Genomic DNA, 25,129 nt, shown 5'->3' on the forward strand with positions numbered 1-25,129 from the left:
TTCTGAGAGGCTGGTGAGAAAAGAGGGCTCTAACATTAGGATTGCTAAGACCATTCTGAATAATAGGGGGTAAATGAAGAAAATTGCAGAAGTGAGAAAAATAACTGTTCTTAAAACAATAATAATTTTAGAAACTCAAAATCCCCCTATCTTAACACAGCAGCTAAATAAATGCAGAACTTTTCACAGTGGAAATCTACCAGTTTGCTAGAGTGTGAACAAAAGGGAGGACTGCAGAAGGCCTGTTTATATTTTCATGCAGATTTTCACAGTAGATGTGTAAGTTCTGCATGACTAATATCTCTGTCTCAGGGAAAAGTATCAAAGTGAGACACTAGTAGTCAGCTGATATGCAGAAGAGGTGTGAAAAAAAGCCAATCTAAGATAAGGGAGAATCTGGGGGCTTACCCTAAAGTCTCACTTGATTCTTTGATCTACCCAAGGGTTGAGTAGTTTAGTAGGGAACTTCCCTCCTGTGTCAATAATAGCTGACACTCAATGGGCTTCAGAAACAATAGCCCCCAAGATGAAAAGAAGTGCACTTTTCCTAGAAATGGAAGGAGGTAAGATTGTAAGCTTCTTGAGGGCAGTTATATCTGAATCTTTTTTTTTTTGACAAGGCAGTGGGGTTAAATGACTTGCCCAAGGTCACATAGCTAGGTATTATTAAATGTCTGAAGCTGGATTTGAACTCAGGTATCCTGACTCCAAGGCCAGTGTGCCACCTAGCTGCCCCTAGGGCCGAGTTATATCTATTTTTTTTATCTCCCTCATTATTTAGTATAATTTGGTGCTTAATAGGTGTCTATTAAATGTCCAATGAATTCAATTATATTAAAATTTTATAGTGTTCTTTCAGTCTGTTCTTGATTAGAGATTATTGCTTAATTTCACAAATCAACATGTTATTAGACCTTAGCATAATGCCTGGGACATAGTCTAGACACTTGATGTTTATTGGATTTCGACTGAACTTTAGGGATTCTGACCATAGCTGGAAAATTGTCATCATACCTTAAAGCAAATTCTGTGCAGAGGGTGAGTGACATTCCAGTTGTAAAAATAAACATAGGGTTGACATAAATAACACTCAAATAAGCCATTTGAAGTATGTCATTATTTCTCAGAAAGGAAGCCAGAAGCACAAGTCCATTTAATTTATTAGGCATGTTTGTATTTATATTTCAAAGACTGACTTGGGTTGCATACGAAATCACCAAATCCTTCTGGAGATCCAGTCATTCAACATTCATTAGGTTTTTACTGTATTCTAGGCTAAGGGATAGGGATACAAAGAAATGAAGAAAAAACAAACAAACACCATGCTTGTTCACAAGGAGATTATATTTTAATGGGAGGGGAGACATGTGAATAACTGTGCATTAAACTAGATGTCTGTAGTATAAATAAACTGTTCATTAGGTGGTACAGTGGATAGAATGCTGGACTTGGAATCTGGATGATTCATCTTCATGTATCCAGACTCAGACATTAGCTATATGGAGTTTCTTAATCCTGTTTGCCTCAGTTTCCTAATCTGTAAAATGAGTTGAGGAAAGAAATGGTAAACAACTCCAGTATCTTTGCCAAGAAAATCCCAAATGAGGACATGAAGAATCTAAAATGACTCAACAACAATATTATTAATGGAAGATAAACTCAGCAGCAAGATGCTGGTGTGGGAGAAGTTAGGAAAAAAATGTACAGAAAGTAAGATGTTAATTGGGTCTTGAAGGAAGCTAAGTTGGAGGTGAGGAAGGCTAGTTATTCCAGGCATTGAGATACAGTGGTTAGAAGATGGAGTAGGATGCACAAGGAATAGCAAGGAGGATGATGTAGTGGGATCACAGTGTGAGTAAAGTATAAGAATACTGAAAAGACAGGAAAGAGTCAAGCTGTGTAAAGTTTGAAAAGTCAGAGGGTTTCATATTGGATCCTGGAGGGAGTCATTGAGGTGGCATGGTTTTTAGATAGTCACTTGGTGGTAACAGGGAGTTTTTTGAGTAAGAGGGGGATGGCATGGTCAGATCTGTACTTTAGGGAAATCATTTAGACAACTGAATAGAGAGGAACTAAACAGTTCCTAAACTAAAACCATATAGAGTTCAAATGAGAGGTTTTATTTATACTTTTTTTATTGTACCTACTAATTTTCTAAGAGAAATGTACATTCTAAGAGTTTTGCATGCATGTAGAATCATAGTTTAAGAGCAGAAAGGGACCATAAAGGTTATATGGTTATTCATTTTACAGATGGGGCATTTGAGGCCCAAGGACCTTATATGATTTAGCTGAGGTTGCCTAGGGTAACAGAAGAACTAGGCTTCCAACTCAGGTCCTCTGATTCCAACCTTCTTTCTGTTAGGACACATCTAGATATAAATCAAATCTCAGACTCCTTATTATGATCCTCATGCCTAGGCAGGCTCCAAGACTGAGAGTAACTCAGTCTCTTGGCTTCCGAAGCTCTGTCTAAACCTTTTTGCTGGAATGATCATTTTTAATTAGCTCTGAATTAAACCTCCAAATTACTGGAAGGTTTACTCTGTTCTGTTCAAGACAAAGAAAGGTACAGTCTTTCTTTTCCAGTTATTTAATATAAAATGATGTACTTTTCATGCTATGTAGAGCCTAAAGATTTTAGATAATGAATTTCTTCCCCTCATTTTCTTCCCTTATTCAGTACTTGATTCCCCCCCAGTTATGTAAAAATAATTTTTAATATTTGTTTTTAAAACTTTGAATTCCTAATTCTCTCCCTCCCACCCCACTCCTTCATTGAAAAAGCAAGCAATCTGATATAAGTTATAAATATGTGGTCATGCAAAGCATTTCTATAATAGTCATGCTGTGAAAGAAAACATAGATCCCCCCCCCCCAAAGAAACCTCAAGAAAAAAGGTAAGACAAAGAATGCTTCAATCTGTATTTAGTCACTGTCAACTCTTTCTTTGGGGATGGATAGCATTCTTTACCTAAGTCCTTCAGAGCTGGGTCTCAGGATATTATTGAAATTTCAGAATTTGGAAATGGGATTATTATAAACTCACCTTATCTTACTTTCCTTTCTAATTAGGATCTGAAGTAGCAGCTGTTCCCAGTTTAGTTCCATCAGTCCAAGGTTTGGTATAGGACAGTGGTTCTTAATCTGTGTGTGTGTGTGTGTGTGTGTGTGTGTGTGTGTGTGTGTGTGTGTGTGTGTGTCTGGGAGAGAAGGGGGTACAGAAGCTAGATGGTACAGTGAGTACAGCATTGACCCCGAAGTCAGGAGGATCTTAGTTTAAATCCAGGCTCAGACACTAGCTGTGTGACCTTGCCTCACATCAAGGACCTGATGGCTCAGAGGAGAAAATGAGGTTGGAGACTTAGCACAGTGCTCCCAAACTCAAATCTAATTCACCTGCTTGTCATGGCATCACCTCCCTGATATCATCATGGTCTGTGAGAACGAAGGGCAAACATCACATCAACATTTGAATGGACCTCTGGCGTGTGAAGCTTAAGGATTTCTTTGCAAAATGATATAAACTTAAATGAAAGAAATATATTATATAGGATTAGAAAGAAAAGTAATTAATTTGAAATGCAATTATAAAAATATTTTTTGGGGAGGCAAGGTAATGAGGCTAAGTGACTTGCCCTAGGACACCCAGCTAGTGTGTATCAAGTGTCTGAAATCACATTTGAACTCAGGTCCTCCTGACCTATACTTTATCCACTGCACCACCTAGCTGCCCCTATAAAACTCTTATTTTTTTAAAGTTCATGGGACCCAGGGTAAAGCCTTTGGGAGTAGGAGGAATTTGGAGTCTGAGATAGCTATGGGACTGATGGGGGAAGTACCAATAAAGGTGACAGGGCAGAGGAGATGATAGTGGTTAAAATGCTGGTGAGTTGAAGTTATCTTGGTGGGATGATTTATGACCTTGAGGGAAAAATAGAAAAGATGTCAGCCCTCTTCTACTACTCCTTTCCTTCATGCAGAAGCTATTGAGATTTTATAGATGCTATAGCTAGGGTGTAGTGTGAGAAAGGAGAAGGGAGTAGTCAAAGAAGACAAAGAAAAATTCTTATGACAAGCCTGGGCAGAGGGAAGGAGCAGGATTCAGAATAAGATGGATGGGGAATGACCCCCAGGGCAGGCATGGGCACTGCTCATTTGATAAGGGATTTCCCTTGCTTCCACATTATGAATGGATCAACTATTTCCCTGACTCTGAAAACTCCAATTATGCTGATACCGTGCAAGCTTAGTGCAGAGTTCAGAAAAGGAATGACAAAACAAATTCAGGAATGGAGAATCTTCTTCCCAAAGCAAAGAACAAAAAGAAAACTGCTCCTTTTGGAGGAAGGTATGAAAGAGTAGTAGGGACAATTCCAGTAATGGAACTCTATTGCTGTATGAGCTGAAATGGAATAAAAAAATCTAGAAATTTAGAGCAGGGAGAATCCTTCTAGTTATTCTCTTTGCATACCCTTATTTTATAGATAACAGATCTGAGACTGAAAAGACTCATTTTGTGCTCAAGGCTCTAAAATAAATAGCAGAGCCAGGACTAGAACCCAGGCCTCCTGACACCCCATCTTATATTATTTTGATTTGTCTTCCTTAGGAAGGTGGTTAGATTATTCTCCAGGAAAAATAGCTTTGACCTGTTCCTGTTCTTTGTTTTTTTCACCAACTGCCACATCTGGGGCACATCCTCTAGGTCTTTTTATGTTTTGTGGGAGTCCGTGTAGCACTTGGGCTACCCACCTGTTTGTTAATCCCTCAGTATTATAGTATTATCACTGGCAGGTCCATTTCCTTTTTCAGCATCCGTTTTCTGGATGATAGTCAACTCTGATGGTATATATATATATATATTCTACATATTTACATACATGCATATATTACACATGTATACACACATAGACATGCACACAAACCTCAAACTAATGTATACATATTTAATTGTATGTTGCCAAGCAGGTGCTAGTCTGCTGGTTGAAGGAGTTTCCTCACTGGGATTTTCTTATAATGAAGTCCAAAGTCTGATACTTTTTTTTTTCCCCTCCACTCTGTCTCTGTCTCTGTCTCTGTCTCTGTCTCTGTCTCTGTCTCTGTCTCTGTCTCTGTCTCTGTCTCTGTCTCTGTCTCTGTCTCTGTCTCTCTTTCTCTCCACCCACATATAGAAGCATAAAACATATTTGAAAGGCATAGTGTTCATTTAGAAAGCTGACTGGGAACTGGGAAGACCTGAGTAACTATAAATTACTTAACCCAGTACCTCACACATAGGAAATAATGTTAGCTATTATCATAATCATAGTTATTACCCTTCTTTTGACACATACCACTTGAGTGAACCTAGATACATGACTTAATCTTTTATGCTTTAGGCAATTCTTTTAAAAAGGGAAGATGCTGACCTGCGGGAGTGAGTTTCTAGGTATTGTGTTGGATAAAGTGTCAGACCTGGAGTCAGAAAGACCCATCTTCTTGAGTTCTAATCTAGTCCCAGATACTTTCTAGTTGTGTGACCCCGGACTAGTCACTTAACCCTATTTGCCTCAGTGCCCTTACATGTAAAATGAGTTGGAGATGGAAATGGGTGGAAACCACTCCCCTATCTTTACTAAGAAAACCCCAAATAGGATTACAAGGAAACACAACTGAACAGTTACATGTTTTTTTTTTTTATTTTTGGTTTTTTTTCAAGGCAATGGGGTTAAGTGGCTTGCCCAAGGCCACACGCCTAGGTAATTATTAAGTGTCTGAGGTCAGATTTGAACCCAGGTACTCCTGACTCCAAGGCTGGTTCTCTATCTACTGCACCACCTAGCCACCCCAACATATTAATGAAACCAGAGGTACATTATCTATCCATGTTTTTGTCTACTATATCTATCTATCTATCCATTTAGCTATCAATCATCTATCTCATATAATTTCTTGCAACTAGGTCATTTATTGCTAATATAATTACATTATACCAAGTGTTTTTTTTGTTTTCCTTTGGATCATTTTGCAACTTTAATTTTTTGGAGATTTTTATATTCTAAGGTCACAGTTAAATAACATCATCAAGAAGATATTTTTGCAAGAAAGGTTTTGTGCCAGAGATCAGTTTGGCATCTGTGAAAGCACTGAGCAAATTTCTCAGATATAATCTAGCCTGATTTCTTTCCTTAATTTAATTTTGAGCCTAACTCATCACCCACCAATTTCCACCCTAAATACCTAACTCTGAGGTTCAGTCCTACATTACTAACTTTTGGATGGACAATTTCATCTATTTGTTCTATAGGCACACTCAACGTGTCTAAATGGAGGTCATTGTTCCATTTCACTCTTCCTCCCTCATTTGTTTTTCCAATCCTGCTATGCCTGTACTTCCATCCCTGCAAATTTCCCTATTTTCGTGGAGAGAGCCACGTTTATAACCCCAGAGTTATCCTGGGCACTCCTTTCTCCCTCACAGCTAATTTATTGTGAAGCTTTGGCAATTCTTTAACCTCAGTATCTCTCAGCTCTCTTCTATCCACTCACATGGTCCCTGCCTTAGTTCAGGCTCTCATCTGGACTATTGCTAAAGCCTTTTATTTGGTTCCTTTCTCTCTCTCTCTCTCTCTCTCTCTCTCTCTCTCTCTCTCTCTCTCTCTCTCTGTCTTTGTCTCTGTCTCTGTCTCAAATTTATTATTTATCAATCAACATTGATCTACTTTATCTTTTTTCTCCTATCCTATTTGAGAAAGGTAGAAAAACAAAAAAAAATCAAACAAAACAAATTTTCTCAAATGATATGTTAAAAAAAGGCTCATTCTTCACTGTCTTTCACCTCTCCCTCAGGAAATGGGGAACCCATTTCATCATTAGTTTTTTGTAATCCTTTTTGATCATTATGATCCTCAGAGTTTCAAAGTATTTTAAAGTTGATTGATGTTACAACATTGTTATCATTGTACAAATTGTTCCCTTGATTCTGCTCACTTCACTTTGCATCATTTCATAGTTTTCACAGGTTTGCCAAAACCATTCTTTTCATCACTTCTTACAGAACAATAATCTTCTTTCTCATTTTATACAATAACTTATTCAACCCTTCCCCAATTGATTGGCACTCTATTGGTTTCCAAATCTTTGCCACCATAAAAAGAACTATAAATATTTTGCATATCTTTAGAGTTTATTTTGCTTAGGAAATCCTTCCCTTTTTATCCTCCCACTAATTCTCTCTTATCCCTCCCAATACCCCCTTTTCCTCTTTTTTTTTTGATTTTTACAAGGCTATGAGGTTAAGTGACTTGCCCAAGGTCACACAGCTAGGTAATTATTAAGTGTCTGAGATTGGATTTGAACTCAAGTCCTCCTGACTCCAGGGTTGGTGCTCTATCCACTGCACCACCTAGTTGCCCCTCCTTTTTCCTCTTATGCTCTTGTGGAGAGAAATGTGTTTCTGGGTCTAACTACGTATATATGTATTTTTCCCTTCTTTGATCAGATAAGAGTGAAGTTTAAAGAGTAGTCACCTTCCCTAACAATTCCTCATTGTTTGTACAGCCCTTTATTGTACACCTTGATTATATGAAGTAATTTCCCCCAAAAAATTGCCTTAGAGGGCAGTTAGGTAGTTCAGTAGATGGAGTACTGAACTTGAAGTCAGGATGCTCTGTCAAATAACAGTCTGAGACACCCTGGGTGAATTCTAACCTTCTTTTCCCTTTCTTCCCTTCAGTATATTCCTTTTCCCTTCCCTTTCAATTCTTTTAAGTGTCAAAACAAATAGATACACATCCAGGCCTTTAGTATAATTAGGCATCTACTATAATGGTAATGGAGTTCAGAGGGGACATATGGATTACTCCCCATATTAGAATGTAAATACTTTTCTTTATGGTTTTTCATTCATCTTTACTTTTTTAATGTTTCTCTTGACTTTTATTTTTGTACTTCAAAGTTTCAACCTTTAAACCCACACACATATATGTATATACACATATATAATATTTTATTTTCTGCCTACTACATATTAAAACTTTTTTTTTAAGTTTTGAGTCCCAAACTCTATCACTCTTTTCCTCTTTCCCCTTTCCCTTCTTGAGATGGTAAGCAGTCAAATATAGGTGATATATGTGCAGTCATGTAAATCATTTCCATATTAGTAATTGCACTAGATGACTTGAATAAAGAATGAAAGTGAAGATAGCATGCTTCAGACTGTATCCAGACAAATCAGTTCTTTATCTATAGGTGGATAGTATGTTTCATCATTAGTCCTTTAGAATTATCTTGGATCATTGTAATTCTGAGAATAGCCAAATTATTCAGTTCTTCATCTCATAGTATTACAGTTTACTGTGTACAACATTGTCCTGGCTCTGCTCGCTTAACTTTGTATTAGTTCATGTAAGTTTTTCGAGATTTTCTGAAATGATCCTGCTTGTTATTTCTTATAACACATTAATGTTCCATCACTATCATATATCCCAGCTTGTTTAGCCATTCCCCAATTGAAGGGCATTCCTTCAATGTCCAATTCTTAGCCACCACAAAAAGAGCTGCTGTAAATATTGTTCTACAAATAGATCTTTTCCCCTTTTTTTGATGTCTTTGGGAATATATCAATTTAGGTCTTTTCATCAGAAATGCTTATAAGTCCTTTATTTCATTAAGAGAAGGTAAAGGAATATTATATAGTATTACATATCTCACTTGATGAAAAGTCCATTTTCTACCCTATACCTTCTATTACTCCTACATAAAATTATATTCATTTTTGCTGGGTAAATTATTCTTGGCCTATATCCTTTGTCTTCTGAAATATTATAATTTTTCCTATAATAAGTTAATAAAAACAATGTTTTCTGATCCTTTTATAATGGTAGCTGTGGGACAACTAGGTGGCCAGTATATAGAGCACCGGCTCTGGAGTCAGGAGGACTTGAGTTCAAATGTAACCTCAGACACTTAATAATTACCTAGCTGTGTGACCTTAATCCCACTGTCTTGTAAACCCCCCCCCCAAAAAAAATAATAATGGTAGCTGTATACAAGTGTGACTCTCAGTATGTTGTTGATGCATGAAGTATTTTTTATTTGATTTGGAAGCTCGATTTTGGTTTAAAAGATGTTTCTTAGAGTTTTCACTTTGGGAGGTAATGAATAAACTTTTTCTATTTCTACTTTGCCCTATAGGGCTGAACAGAAAAAAAAATTCTTTATTCAATCTAAGCCAGTATCAATATTGAAATTAAATGCTATGTTAAAAATAAGAAGTTTAAAAAAAATTACAGTACAATTAGCAATGTATTAACTTATGTCACTAAACTTAAGTAATTATATATTCTTCAGAGTTTTTGTAAATTTTCAGCTACTTTGAAAGAAGATAAGTATAATGAAAGAAATTTCTATTAGTTTTCATTGTGCTTTGTAGACAAAGTTCAAAATGGTTATCAGAAATAAATATAGTAAAGCAAGCATGGAATAAAAGCCCTGAAACCAACCCCCCCCCACATGAACAAAATATGTTCACCCATTCTTTATCCTTTTAAATTTTACCTTACTAACTTTTCTTACCTCTCATCTTTATCTTTTTTTGATGCTGTGTAAAAGCATTTTAAGACTATTCAGAAAATGCCACTATGTCCCAGAGGAAATATTTGAATTTTGAAGTGAATTTTGATCATTCCCTTAGTTGGATAATTGCCACACTTTAATGACTACCCATAACTAGAGGATATTCATTGTAAAACTCTTTTGAGGGTCATGCTGGAGCTAAGGGTAGAGGGAGAATACCTAGACCCCATTGCTGCTCTTTCTGTATGCAAAGTTCTCAAGACTGATTCTTCCTGGTATTCAGATGTAACCTCAATTATTTATTGCCTGGCATTGTTTGGCATTGTCCTACTTTTAAGAGTAAACGAATGACTTCCTTCTTTTTTTACCCTTTTTACTTTTTCTTTTACCTTACCTCTCACTGAAAAACTGTTCTTTACAAATATTTTCTAGCATTTTTTCTTGTTGAAAATTAAAAGAAAGGTCAATATATGTCAAAAGTTACAAATGTATAATTTAAAGTATTTCTCATAATCAGAAATATGTGTCCTCTTAAGAAGTACAACTTCTGAATTTCATTATTCAATTTCTTTATCTTCCCTTGGTTACTTCAGCATTTGAATACACAATGGTCATTATACATACATACATACACACACACACACACACACACAAAACATTCTGTACATTTTATATTACTTCAGTGTTATTATATTTTTAAATTATTACTTATTAAACATTCATTATTCCAATCCAACCCTATTCTTGTTATAACCAATCTATTTCTGAAGAAAAGTAAATATTTATTGTTTTTCATGCAATAGATATGCTACTGTGAACAAGAAATGCAGAAAAATCGTTTTAAAAAGAATAATTTTGAAAGCATTTAATTTTATTCACTGAAAACAAGAAAAATCCATTTTGAATGACTGGATGATTTAATAGCCACTCTTGCTGCAGGAAAGATGCTCAGAATGAACAATTTGGAAATGATTATATCAACCAAAAATATAAAGAAGTAGTCATCAAAGTGTTAACCTCAATCACAAGATGACTAGTGACTACATCCTAAAACCATCACCCTTTACCTTCTACAATACATCAGTTTATGTTCAAAGTACTGGTCTGGATGTCTCCTGGAGATTCAGTTGTGATGCTTGTCAGTCATATTTTTAATGCCCATCTCCTCATGACTGACTCAAAGATAGCTGATTCCAAGCCTTTCCTGAGATTGCTTCTTCACTCATCGCCAAATCACTCTCACTACCTCTTGGTGGAGAGGAAAAGAAAAATATAATTTGGCAATTACTTCTCTGTGCTCAAATGACAGATTGGCTTATAGTTATACTATGATAGCACTTTCTAGAGCTAAGTATTTAAAAATCTATTAGAAATTTTAATGTATGATGATATAATGTAATTTAGATTGTTGAACAGTTGAACTTTAAGAACTATAAGACATCAGCATCACATAGATTCAGTAGCAATAAAATGAACTAGAAGCTCTGTCAATATTCATATATTTTAGAGGTTATTATATTGTTGAAAAATACTTAACAGGGGCAGCTAGGTGGCGTAGTGGATAAAGCACCAGCCCTGGAGTCAGGAGTACCCGGGTTCAAATCTGGTCTCAGACACTTAATAATTACCTAGCTGTGTGGCCTTGGCCAAGCCACTTAACCCCATTTGCCTTATGAAAACCTAAAAAAAAAAGAAAGAAAGAAAAAGAAAAATACTCAACAGAATCTAGGTTGTCAGATAAGCAATCAAATGATTTCATATATTTTTGGTTTCATATCTATTTCATAGCTCAAAGTGAATTTTTTCTTTCATATTAACATTTCTATTTTTCTATATTAAAATATGCTCTTAAATCATTTACTGAAATGAGAAATCCTCCTATGATATCTTTAATGTTAATTTGATGCGTATAATAGCTTGTGCTCTCTTTAATTACTGTAAAATTCCTTTCTGATATGTCTTTTGAAATGAACTCAAAAGCCTTCTAAGAGTATATATATTAATCTTCAGAATAGATTCATAAGGGTGTACTTTGCAATGAAAAGAGATTGTTATAGAGATTAAGAAAAACCAGTTCTGTTTTTTTGTTGTTTATTTGTTGCCAGTTTCATTTGGAATTGCTTGGCTTTGGGTCTTATGACAAACTTTCACTATTTTATGAAGCAATACTGCTTATAAATCTCCCACCCTTCCCATCTGTGGTGATATACAGATGTGTTTATATTCCAAATTGATGTTGCCCTTGGCTAACATCTTTATGCTTGTCAGAGATCTTGGCAAGATCAAGAATTTATTAGCTAAAGCTGATTCTGGGCTCTTATGACCATCATATTATGGCTAATACCTTAAATTGCTTAAACTTTTGCAGGAACTATTGAAACTCAGTGTCAATTTCATGACTTTTGTCCTTCTTCCACATTTACAGAGCATTCTTCAGACCCTGAAGAGACTGTTAGGAGGACAACAGCAATCAGAATTCACAGGTGAATAGATTCATAATGGTGGAAGAAAGTTAAGCCTTCAAATACCTGAGGTGGCAATCATATCCCTCTCTTCTCCCCCCACAAAATCTTGTCAACCTTTCTTTTCTCCAGATTTAACATCTTTAACATCTTTAGCTTCTTTAGTTTCATATACTTATCTCTTTTTAAAATGATTTGAAATATGTTTACTATTCCATTGATTTCCTCTGGAATCTCTCCAGATTGTTAATGTCCCTCTTAAAAATGTCCTGAATATAATAAAGGACAAAAGTGAATTTTCCCAAATGATGTCTGGGGACTCTGCCATAGTTTATATAACACTGCTAAGTATTTGAAGAGATTATTAGGAAAGAAATGAGGATTAAGGGTGATGAAACAAAGATAGCTCATTCCTAAAAACTCCATGTAGAAAATGCTTAGTACAGGCAAAATTTTTCATTTGAATTTCAGGTGAGTATATTTTCAATGGGTCAGCTAGGTGGCACAGCAGATAGAGATTCAGGCCCAAGGTCAGAAAGATTCATATTTCTAAATTCAAATCTGACCTCTTATTGACATTTGCTAGTTATATGGCCTTGAGAAAATCTCTTAAAGTCTGTTTGCTTCAGTTCTTCATCTGTAAAATAAACTGGAGAAGGAAATGGCAAACCATTCCAGTTCTTACCAAGAAAATTTCAAATGGGGTCATGAAGCGTCAAACATGGCTGAAACTACTGAACAACAACAGCATCATGATCAGTGCTATGGGAATAGGATCAATTCAAGCTCTACATGAAGCATTACTTCCTCTTATTTCCTTTCTCCCATAAGAACCATAGCTTGAATTTTTAACTAATATTTTTCAGGAAACAGAGAGAGAGAGAAGAGAAGCTCAGAGATGATGAAGTCAGGCAGTTATGGGTATCATAAATCCCCGATGCTTTGCCTTTGGGAATTCTGAAGTTTGGTACTGTGGGAAACTGTGAGCATCTGCAGGGATGTTTTTAAGGAGCTTTTTCCTTCTTGCCCCTCCCATTAATCATTGAAAAATCTTCATAGTTTATTGCAATGATGGAGTATAAGACTCATGTATAGACTAGGCTATAACATGCCAGAAGGATCCTGCTGGTAATTAAACTAGAGGCTCATGGAATAACAGATTATTTGGTCACCAGTCTCATTCCCTAGACAGACTTTACCCATGAGAAATCCAAAAGTTTATCCAAAAACTACACACCATTCAAAGTAGCAAGTGGAACATAAAAGGACACAATGGTCTTGGCATCAAATAGATAAGAGTAAAGAGAACTGTAGGAAGAGTAATCTAGGAGATTAATAAATGGACATAATTTTAATTAATATACATTCATTAGGATTATCTTCTTCCAGGAGTCAAAGGGAAAGTCAAAGTTAATGTGAAGGAATGATACTTCCTTGAAAGTCCAAATCTATGTTAAATGAATCTTTTTTCTGTTCTCTCTAATTATTAGAATTCTCTGCTTCTTGAAGTTATGTTGTACTTTCATTGAATTACATGTACATATATTGTATCCTAGCATAACATTATCTCTTTGAGGTCAAGGAGTATTTTATTTTTTGGTTTTGTGTTCCCTGTGTCTTGTCTACAATTGGTTCTTAATAAATGTCCACTTATTGTTATATAATTCTAATAATAAATGACAAAAAGCAATCATTTTATCCACTTGTCCTGCATGATCTGCAGAATATTAAATATGAAAGAATAGTGACTTGTCCTGCAAACATTTCTATTTTTACTTCATCAAGGAAAAAAAGAAGTGACGAATGAAACTAAAATAATAACATGTTAATACTGCATCACTATACAGTATAAAGTATTTTATATATATTTTTTGATACTCACCATAACCCTTGGAGAAAGGCAATTGCAATATTATCCCCACTTTGCTGATGAGGAAATTGAGGCCTAAAGATGTACAATAACTTGCTCAAGGCAAAGATGGAGAGTGGGGCTGAGCTATACCTTGAGTTAGTTTCTCTTGCCTCTAGGTCCAGTGCTCTTCCCATTAGTCCTTATATACAAGGTAGTTTATAATACTTTTCCTCATTCCTAGATGCTTTTAAATATGTGGTTTCACATATCCATATATCCACATATCCATATAGCTATAAATTCTTCAAAGATAACAATAGCATTTTCTGTTTTATTCACCCAAGATTAAGCTCCTATGTAGCAGATGCCATACTAGACGCATAAAAATCAATAAACATTTATTTAAAGCCTCTGGGATGGTAGGCATTGTGCTAAATACTGGTAATAAAAGAAAAGGAAACAAAAAAGACAATTATTAAAAACAAAACAAATAAACTCAAACCCAAACAAAAAAACAAGTAGTCCTTGCTTTCAAAGAGCTCAATCTGAGAGGAGAAACCTTGTGCAAAATAAATGTGTACAAACAAGATTCAGATAGGAAAAAAATTGCAGATAATCTGAAGGGGTAAAGTTCTAGCACTAAAGGAACTTGATTTCTTACAGAAGGAAGGATTTGAGCTAAGATATGAAGGAAATCAGGGAAATCAGGAGATAGAGAGATGAGGAGGAAGAGAAGTCCAGGAATGGGAGACAGCCTTCCAGTTGGAAGACGGAACAGCACAGAGGCCAGTGTCATTGAATTACAAGAAGGTGGAAGAGGTGGAAGAACAGAGTAAGGTATAAGAAGACTAAAAAAGGTAGGAAGATGCCAGGTTGTCAAGGACTTTAAAAGCTAAATGGGATTGTGGAGGTAAAATTGGAGTTTATTGGATGGAATAGAGAGCATAATAGTCATACCTGTGGAGTGAAGGATGAACTGGAGTGAGGAAAAACTTGAGGCAGAAAGAGACCAACCAGTAGACTCTTGCAATAGTCTACCCATGAGGTGATAAGAGCCTGCACTATGGTAGTAGCAGTGGAGGAGAAGGAAAATATACTTATATGTTGCTAAGATATAATTGACAGGACTTGGTTGCACTTTTGTTATTATGAGACAGAACGAATGAGGATTAAGAACTGCACTTAGGTTGTGGACCTGTGTGACTGACTGGGAAGATGATGGTACCCTTAGCAATGAAAGGGAAGTTAGGAAGAGGGAAGAGCCTGGGAAAGAGATAATGGTTTCAGTTTTGAACAAATAAAAAATATGAAAGAGAGGAAATCTCTACCCTTAAGGATGTGGCAATGCAGAAAATCTGCTTCCTCTCTTTTTGGGGGTCAAGGAGAGAATATTTGTAGTGGTATTTATTACTATTTTACCACTGTCATTGATTTTCCATTTGATAGCAATGTCAGACTTTGGCTGTGTCAGTTTGTAGTACAGATTTATCAATAGGTATGGTCTTTAAAAAAAATCTTCAATCTTAACATTTTTTTTATATAGCTATTAGATGAAAGAAAGTACTGACAGTCATAGGAAATAACCTCTTAAGAGGAAATGATGACAGGAGAGAGGAAGTTAGTGGGTACTACAAAAAGCCTGTCAGCAGTTTCGTGCGAGAATGATATAATTAATTAGTGGCTTAAGATGCTGAGGTCTCAAAGAATCCACAAGAAAAAAAATCCCTTCATTATCCTTCCTCTTTCTCCCACCAAGAGGAAAACATAGAATGAAATCATTACCTCATAATGTGTGGGTTAAGTTGTGAGGAGAGGGGAAGGGTTATACAGTGATGCAGAAGGATAACTCTGTTCACTTATTGTAAGCAACTCTAGAGAAAATTCCAAATGTAGTTATTGTCCCCACGTATACCAAGAACTATACCCAGTAACTTACAGTTAACAATTTTAGGCAAAGGAAAGGTCCAAAACAGTAAGATAGCAAATCAAAGACTGCAAATCTTTGAAAGCAAGATTCTGCTTATTAGTCTATGCAAACATGGAATAAGTTGACACTGTTTCTTGTCTAGGACTTCTGTGTCTATAGCCTTACTTACCTTGGCTTAAAGATAGATCTGCTTAGATAGATCCTTCTTGGAATATAATGTATGGAGATGTCCGAACTGAACTTCTATAGCAAGAGGACCTGAAGTTGAATGCCTCAACTACTCACCTAGTTACGAAACTTTGGGCAACTCCATTAAGTTGTTTGGGCCTCAGTTTCTTCATCTTTAGAATAATAATTAGTATTTAAGTAAGATTTTAAGGATTGCAAAATGCTTAACAAAGATTATCTCATTTTGTCCTCATGACAATCTGAGAGGTTGGTACTATGATCATTCACATTTTAGAGAAGAAGAAACTGAATCACAGAAAAATCTAACTTGACCAAATTACTTACAGGCAGTTCTTTTAAGAGCTGGGATTTGAACTCAGGGCTTCCTGACTACACATCTGATACACTATCCATTAAGCCACACTGTATCTTTAAAAGCACTATAGCAAAGATGGGAGGGAAGATTAAGAAGTTTCCCATTTACTATGATTAAGTGGGTATCTGGTTATTTTTTTTCACTTTTTACATTTTTTTGAATTTTACAACTTTTCCTTCAATCTCACTTGCCTCCCCCCACTGCCCACAGAAGGCAGTCTGATAAGTCTTTACATTGTTTCCATGCTATACAGTAATCAAAATTGAATGTGTTGAGAGAGAAATCATATCCTCAAGGAAAAAATAAAAGAGATAGCAAAATTACATAATAAGATAACTTTTTAAAAATTAAAGGTAATAGTCTTTGGTCTTTGTTTAAACTCTACAATTCTTTCTCTGGATATTGTCCCTGATTGTTGCACTGATGAAATGAGCAAGTCTATTAAGACTGATCATCAATTCCATGTTACTGTTATGGTGTGCAATGTTCTGATTCTGCTCATCTCACTTAGCATCAGTTCATGCAGATCCTTCCAGGCTTCTCTAAATTCCCATCCCTCCTGGTTTCTAAAAGAATAATAGTGTACCAACACGTACATATACCATAATTTGTTCAGCCATTCCCCAATTGATGGACATTCACTCAATTTTCAATTCTTTGCCACCACAAACAGGGCTGCTATGAATATTTTTGTACAAGTGATGATTTTACTCTTTCTCATGATCCCTTCAGGGTACAGATCCAATAGTGGTATTGCTGGATCAAAGGGTATGCTCATTTTTATTGCCCTTTGGGCATAATCCCAAATTGCTCTCCAGAAAGTTTGGATGAGTTCACAGCTCCACCAACAACGTATTAGTATCCCAGATTTCCCACATCCTTTCTAATATTAATCACTGTCTTTTCTGGTCATATTGGCCAGTCTGAGAGGTATGAGGTGGCACCTCAGAGATGCTTTAATTTGCATTTCTCTATTCAGTAATGATTTAGAGCAATTTTTCATATGACTATGGATCACTTTGATTTCCTCATCTGTAAATTGCCTCTGCATATCCTTTGACCACTTGTCAACTGGGGAATGGCTTGTCTTTTTTATAAATTTGACTCAGTTCTCTAGATATTTTAGAAATGAGTCCTTTGTCAGAAATACTAGTTGTAAAAATTGTTTCCCAATTTACTACATTTCTTTTGATCTTGGTTACAGTGATTTTCTTTGCACAAAAGCTTTTTAATTTAATGTAATCAAAATTATCTAGTTTGTTTTTAATGATGTTCTCCATCTCTTCCTTGGTCATAAACTATTTTCTTTTCCATAGATCTGGCAGGTAAACTATTCCTTGATCTCCATATTATAAGCAAGCTAGGAGATCAAGGAATAGTTTACTGTCAGATCTGATTATTTTTAATACCCAGCCTTCACTAATCTCTGGCAGTTGTTCCTGGTGGTAGCAATCTAGGATTTATGAGTGAGATAGGTAGATAGAAATGAGAAGACTTGACAACCGATTGGATAAAGGGATGAAAGATATGGAGAATATGGGTGGAGAGGGTTAAGGATAATTTTGCAATTGAAAATCTGGGAACCTGGAAAAATAAGGATACTCTCAGCAGAAACCAAGAAGAATATGAAACCTACCTATCTTTCCAACTTTATTTCCCCAAGTGTGCTCTATAGGCTAGCCAGACTGATCTACCAGTTGTAGGACAAGTAGGACTCTTGCTTTCTGACCTCCATGTCTTCATTTCTATTGTTCCTTCTTCTGGGAGGGAACTTTCACTCCTCCACCTGATAAATCCCTAGTCATCCTTCAAGTCTTAATTTTAAAACCTACATCATCAATGAATCCTTCCTTGGCCATGCTAACTGGATGTGATCTCTTTCTCCTCTGAAAATCTACAGCACATCTTGTTTGCACCTACTCTTGTGGTGCTTATCATATATTGCCTTCTCTGGTGGTTATTTGTTCATTTTGTTTTTTGTTCAGCAAATATTTACTGGGTATGCTTGGGCTAGGCAATATTCTAGGCAATGAGGTTAGATATGGAATTGAATAAGATATCATTCTTTGTTTGCAAGCAACTGACAATCTAACAAGGAAAACAAGTCAGTTATGCAAATAAATATATAAAATGTTGCTAAGCCCACAAAAGAGATTAGAAGAAAATAACTGTGAGAGTTTATAGAAAGCAAGGATCCCTTTGGGTTGTTCTTATTGGAAAAGACTTATTTAAGGTTTGCTTTGAAAGATGAATAGGATTTTAACAGTTAGAAATAGTGGGGAGAGCATTTTGGTCATAGAGATTGTCATTAGTTGAGACTCAGAGGCATGGTATTCAGAATATTTTTAGGAATGATGAGTAATTCAGATTACTTTCAGGGTGGAGTAATGTTAGATAAGGTTGGAAAGGTAAAATGGAATCAGATCTTGGAAAGCTTTTGGTATCAGGCTAAGGAATGTGGACTTTATTAGGTAGGCAGTTTTGACAACTAAAAATTTCTGAGGGAAAGATACATAATGAGAGAAATTTGCTGAGAAATTTCATTTGTCTGTGTTTTATAACCAAGTGTGTAGACACAGGGGCAAGGAACCTCTGGCCATATTAATCTGGTGTTGATGCCAAGGCAACTGCAGGTGAGACTTGAAATTCAATCCGATAAATCCAGTATATCTAGTAACTTTATAGAGAGACAGAGAGATGAATGATAGACACCATGGAGGATTTGCCAAGTGATTGAATGGAAGTAGGATGAAATGGAGGAAGGAAGTCATCTTGACTATGAGATTTCAAAGATTAATGATGGGGGGGATGGTAGAGCTATTTGGGGAGTTTAGACACACCCTTCCTCCCAGTCTCCTTAAGGGTACCAGAAATATACTGAGGGAAGACTGAAATCCAATTTACTTGGCCTTCCAAGAAGTGAGGCTCAGAGTGAGTCTGTTATATCAAGAAAAGAAATAGCAATTTTGTTGGTAAAGAAAAGAAAAATAGGAAAGTCGGGAGAAGAAACATTCCATTGACCTTAGTAAGTATAAGAGTTGTTTGTATATAGTCTTATTCATAAATTTCTAGAGCACATCTCTGTATGCTTATCTATATACTATCATAGGATCAAGAAGAGACCCCAGTGGTAGCCAAATCCAATCTCCTTGCTTTACAGATGAGGAAACAGAAGCCATTAGAAGTTAAGTAACTTGATCAAATTCAAATGGTTAACAAGAGATAGATAAGGTTTTGTCATTCTTTCTGAGTGACTGGCTCTGAAATCAGTACTCTTCCACTGAACTATTATAGTGGTTAATATTTAATTGTACTAGGCAATATTCTGTAACCAATAAAAATTAATAAGTTATTATACTTTTGATTCTTCCTCACTTTTTAGTAATATTAGACCCCTCAAATAACATTAGTTGAATTACATTAAAAATTATTCTCCTCTCCTCTGAAATCAAGGAACCTGAAATTGTGTACATACGTATTTCCCAAGCAATTAACCCAATCACTCAATTTTGGAGATTCCCTTCTTCATTTCACTAATTATTGTTCCCTATTCTGATATGTTCAAATAAACTGATGAAGACGCAACAACTGTTTTTGGAAGAAGACAACACTGGGGAAATCCACAGGGTGGAGGAGGAAGTGTCTAGGAACGGAGAGACTGAATGTGGACAAGGCTTTATGGAACCTCCATTTCCCAGTTTCTTCATTTACTCTCCTCCCAAATAGAGGTTGATCAAATAAAAGGAGTCTGTCCTCTTTCCCAGTCCTTACTCTAATCAGTCTGTCAGTAGGGTACCTATGTACAGTAAGGGGAAAGGGGTTCTTTCCTTCTCACTTTGCCTAGTACTGGCAAACAATCTTCACTTTATCAACCATGTGACAACTGCCAATTGCTGCTGCATCTGGAAGGCTGCTGGGGATTTCCCTTTACTCCTCCACTCATGTACCCTCATTATTGAACACCCCAGCTCTAAAGACCCTGACGGAGAGTGGGATTTCCCTCAGTTGATGCTCCTCCCTACCCCCCAGTTCACCATTTCTCATCAAGCTCCAGTGCCTGGAGTGGCAGGGATGACTCTGTGGTGGCAGAGGGAGGAGGTGAGAATAAAAGGTGAGAGGGGAAAAAAGTTCAATGAGGGGGAGAGGAGAAAATCCCATTCTTCCAATACCACATAACCCTTAATATACTTATATACTGGGTGGCTAGGTGGCGCAGTAGATAGAGCACCGGCCTTGGAGTCAGGAGTACCTGAGTTCAAATCTGGCCTCAGACACTTAATAATTACCTAGCTGTGTGGCCTTGGGCAAGCCACTTAATCCCATTGCCTTGCAAAAAAAAAAAAAATACCAAAAAACCTAAAATAAAAAAAATACTTATATACCCTCCTGTTCCTTCTCCCTCACTGTGGGTGGCCATTAATGAAGGGAAAACTATGAGAGTCTTATAGGGTGAGGGAGAAAGAGGAAGAGAAAGGAAACTTCTCCATCACTCCTCTACATTTACTGCTCTTCCTCACTGTTTCAAGTAGTATTCCTCACCTTTCATTGTCACTAAAATGGGGAGTTTAGGGGCAGGGAAAGTCCTTGTTAGCTTAATAACAGTACAATACTCTAGATACATTTTGCTTTAAACTGGCATTTATGGTCTGACTGGAAATGGAGAACCCTAGAATTTAGAAATAGAATAGAATTTCAAGGTCATTGATTCCAACTCTTTCCTTTTTTTTAAGAGGAGAAACCCAAGACCCATAAAATTTAAATGGCTTCCCAAGATATTACCCATATTCATAGAAGCAAAGTCAGAGTCCTCTCATCCCAATTCCAGTGCTCTCTTTTTTTTTTTAGATTCTACCAAATTCAAAATGCTTCAATTTCTTTTTAAAAGTTTTGAACTTTTGGGACATAACCCTGTTTCTAAATTATGATCTATTATTAAAGTACTGAGTTGTTGTGATAAGGGTTGAAAGGAAGTTAGAGAGACCTTCCATGGCACTAATCTTACAACACAGACCTAAGAATAATTGCTGGCATTTCTATTGTGCTTTAATATTGACAAAGGGCATTAACTCATTTTATCCTCAAAACAACCCTTGGAGGTAAATACTAACAGAATAACTTATTACTCAGATCTTACAGATGAGAAAACTGAAGGTCAGATAGAGGTTATATAACTAGATGTGGTCACATAGCGTTACTGTACTTGAGAGGAAGAATTAAAACCCAGAACAGGGAATTATTGATTTATAGTTGGAAGGGATCTTTGGAGTCATCTATGATAACACTTTTTTTTGTTAAAGATGAAGAAACTATATACTGGTAGGTAGTGGGTAGAGATATGATTTATAGGCAACAAATAGTATGGTGGATAGAATGTTAGACAGGGAGTCAGAAAAACCTGAGTACAAATCTTGTTTTATATAGCTGGGTGACTTTAGTTAGGCAAGTCACTTACTCTCATCATTCCTCTCTTTTCTTCAAGATAATCATTTTCAATTTCTTCTATTAATCCTCATTTGATATGATCTCTAGTCTCTTCTGCCACTATGGGCAAATTATTTGATCATTTTTGGTTTTCGTTCCAGAGGTAGGAAGAAAGATATTCTCCATTTTACTGAGTAGAGAATGAAACATGGAGTGGTTCAGTGAGTTGTCAATGTAACAAAATGAATCAAGTATCGAATGAAAAAAAAACCAAATGACAATCATTAACAATAACAAGAAAGTCATTATATACTATCTATTCTAATCAGGGTCTCTGTCAACCCAGTGTTATAAAAAGATGCTGGATTTGCTATCAAAATAGAACTATATACAAACCCAGTGTTTTAGGTTTGTAGTTGGTTTGTCCTGGCTAGCTGTATGACCAGGGTGCTACCTCAATAAGCCTCAGTTTAATAAACACGATATTTATAGAACCTTCCTCACAAGGTTGTTGTAAGAAATAAATGAGAGAGAATATGCATAGTATGTACTTTTTAAATCTTAAAGTACTATATAAACATGAGTCATTAATATGGTAAGGGATAAGTTGATATCTGTTAAGGATCAGTAAGAAGGAATTAACTTTTAATTACATATTTGTTTTCTTAAAATAGGAAAGATTTTTTTTGGGGGTGGGGAAGATCTGTGATTTTTTTTGGTGTGTATACTGGTGAGGAAACTCCTTGCACCAATACTAGTGATTTGTTAGATACCACACAGTAGACTGAAAAAATGGAGAAACATATAGAAGCAAGTGGGGTTAAGATACAATGAGCAGAACATTGAAAATGAAAGCTATATTTTATAAAACTGTCATAGGTAAGATGGTATGATATGAGAAGTGGTAAAAATGTCCTACTAAGATCTTTTGTGGGGCGGAGCCAAGATGGCGACAAGAAGGGATCGAGTCTTAGGAGCTCTCTGATAAAATTCATCAGCTAAGGACTCGAACTAAACTTTCGAGAGACAGAACCCACAAAGGGACCCAGTGAGGCACCTCTCCTACTCAAGGTAACCTGGAAAAGAGCAGAAAGGCTCTGCTCCCTGGGATTGGAGAGGCAGCCGCCAGAGGGGTGGCCCGCCAGAGCCAAAGAACCTCAGCCTCCCGGAGGCAGCCCCAGGGCGCTGGGAGTCTCAGGTCACAGCAGTGGGGGAGTCTCCTGAGCTGTACCCCGAGGAGCAGCAGGCACAAAGTGGGGGAACAGCACAGGACCTCTGCCAGAGGGAGCATGTGGAGCCCAGCCCTCAGGGCACACAGCCAGCAGCTTGGTCTTTCCCCAACCCTGATCCAGGAAACAGAAGCAGGCAGAGCCGGGTAAGCAGGAGCCCCCAGGGCATGAGCCCATTGAGCTGAGGGAGGGGAGTGAAGAGAGACTGCCTAGCTCTGATCTCTGCCCCTGAAACAGGACTCTGGAGCTCTGACCACATTCAGATCCTGATCGCAGTCTGGGCCCCCCCATAGAACAGCAGGCCCCCCCCCCCCACCTCAGCCCCTTTGCAGAGGGGGGTGCTTATGGTCATTCACAGACCAGGAGGGAAGACAGCCTCACACACTGAGACCCTTGTGGAAGTGTCCCAAAAGCTCAAGAAACACCCCAAACCAGGCCCAGGCTGGGAAAATGAGCAAGCACAGAAACAAAAAGAAGACTATTGAGAAATATTTTGCAAATGAGCCCAAGAAGGACCAAAATACTCAGTCTGAAGATGAGGAAGCACAAGCTCCTGCATCTAAAGACTCCAAGAAAAACAGAAATTGGGCTCAGGCTATGATAGAGCTCAAAAAAGACTTTGAAAATGAAATGAGGGAGTTGGAAGAAAAACTGGGAAAAGAAAGGAGAGAGATGCAGGAAAAACATGAAAATGAAGTCAGCAGCTTAGTCAAGGAAATCCAAAAAAAATGCTGAAGAAAATAGCATGCTAAAAAACAGCTTAGGTCAAATGGATAAAACAGTTCAAAAAGTTATTGAGGAGAAGAATGCTTTAAAAAGCAAAATTGACCACATGGAAAAAGAGATAAGAAAACTCTCTGAGGAGAACAAATCCTTCAGACAAAGAATAGAATTCAGGGAGATGGATGAATTTGCCAGAAATCAGGAATCAATACTTCAAAACCAAAAAAATGAAAAATTAGAAGAAAATGTGAAATATCTCATTGAAAAAAACAACTGATATGGAAAACAGACTTAGGAAAGATAATTTAAAAATTATTGGAATACCTGAAAGTCATGATCAGGAAAAGAGCCTTGACATCATTTTCAAAGAATTACTACAGGAAAATTGCCCTGATAGTCTAGAAGCAGAGGGCAAAATAGAAATGAAGTGAATGCACCGATCCCCCAGAGAAAGAGATCCCAAAAAACCAACCCCTAGGAATATTATAGCCAAGTTCCAGAACTCCCAAGTCAAAGAGAAAATATTACAAGCAGCGAGATGGACACAGTTTATATATCGTGGAGCTGCAGTCAGGATCACACAGGATTTAGCAGCAGCTACATTGGAAGCTCGTAGGGCTTGGAATACAATATACCGGAAGGCAAGAGAGCTTAGAATGCAGCCAAGAATGAACTACCCAGCAAGGCTGGATGTCCTCTTCCAGGGAAAAAGATGGACTTTCAATGAACCAGGGGAATTTCAAATGTTCCTTTTGGAATGGCCAGAGCTGAACAGAAGGTTTGATCTTCAGATACAGGACTCAGGTGGAGCACGGAGATTGAAGGAGAGGGGGAAAATATGAGGGACTTAATGAGGCTGAACTGCATGTATTCCTGCATAGAAAAATGACACTGATAATACTCATATGAACCTTCTCAGTTAATAGAGCAGGTAGAGAGAGCTTTTATAGTTGAAGCACAGGAGAAAGCTGAATTCGAAGATAAAATATGGTGTAAAAATGGAGTCAATAGAAAAAAAGGGAAATGGAATGGGAGAAAGAAAAAGGCGAGGGGGAATAGTCCAAGATATTTCACATGAGATTTTTTTTTTTATTACAATGAGCTATTGCAATGATATGGAAGGGGGGAGGCAAGGAGGAATGAGGGAAACTTTGCTCTCATCAGAGATGGCTAGGAGAGGAAGCAGCAAATATACTCAATGGGGTATAGACATCTGGAGTAAGAAGGAGTGGGGAGCAGGGGGAAGGGGTGGGGATGTGAATAAAGGAGGAGAGGATGGACCACGGAGAGTGGCCAGATATAACACATTTTCTTTCTTACTTCTTGCAAGGGTCTGGGAATGGAAGGCCTGCCCAGGACCACAAGGCCAGGTGGATTCTGGGCCTAAGGGGTGATATGGGGGCTCAGGGCTTC

At 37.0% G+C, this 25,129-nt stretch overlaps 1 long non-coding RNA gene across 1 annotated transcript in view; it reads left to right on the plus strand.

Annotated features, from left to right (window-relative positions):
- Nucleotides 1-450: 450 nt before the first annotated feature.
- The window catches only part of LOC141521201 (uncharacterized), a 41,673-nt gene continuing 16,994 nt past the window's right edge, over nt 451-25,129 (plus strand). The window contains exons 1-2 of the long non-coding RNA XR_012477865.1: nt 451-563; nt 11,984-12,041. This is a non-coding gene — a long non-coding RNA (uncharacterized LOC141521201). The remainder of the gene's footprint in view (nt 564-11,983; nt 12,042-25,129) is intronic.

This window comes from Macrotis lagotis, chromosome 1, assembly GCF_037893015.1.
Source record: "Macrotis lagotis isolate mMagLag1 chromosome 1, bilby.v1.9.chrom.fasta, whole genome shotgun sequence".
NCBI classification, from domain to species: Eukaryota; Metazoa; Chordata; class Mammalia; order Peramelemorphia; family Peramelidae; genus Macrotis; species Macrotis lagotis.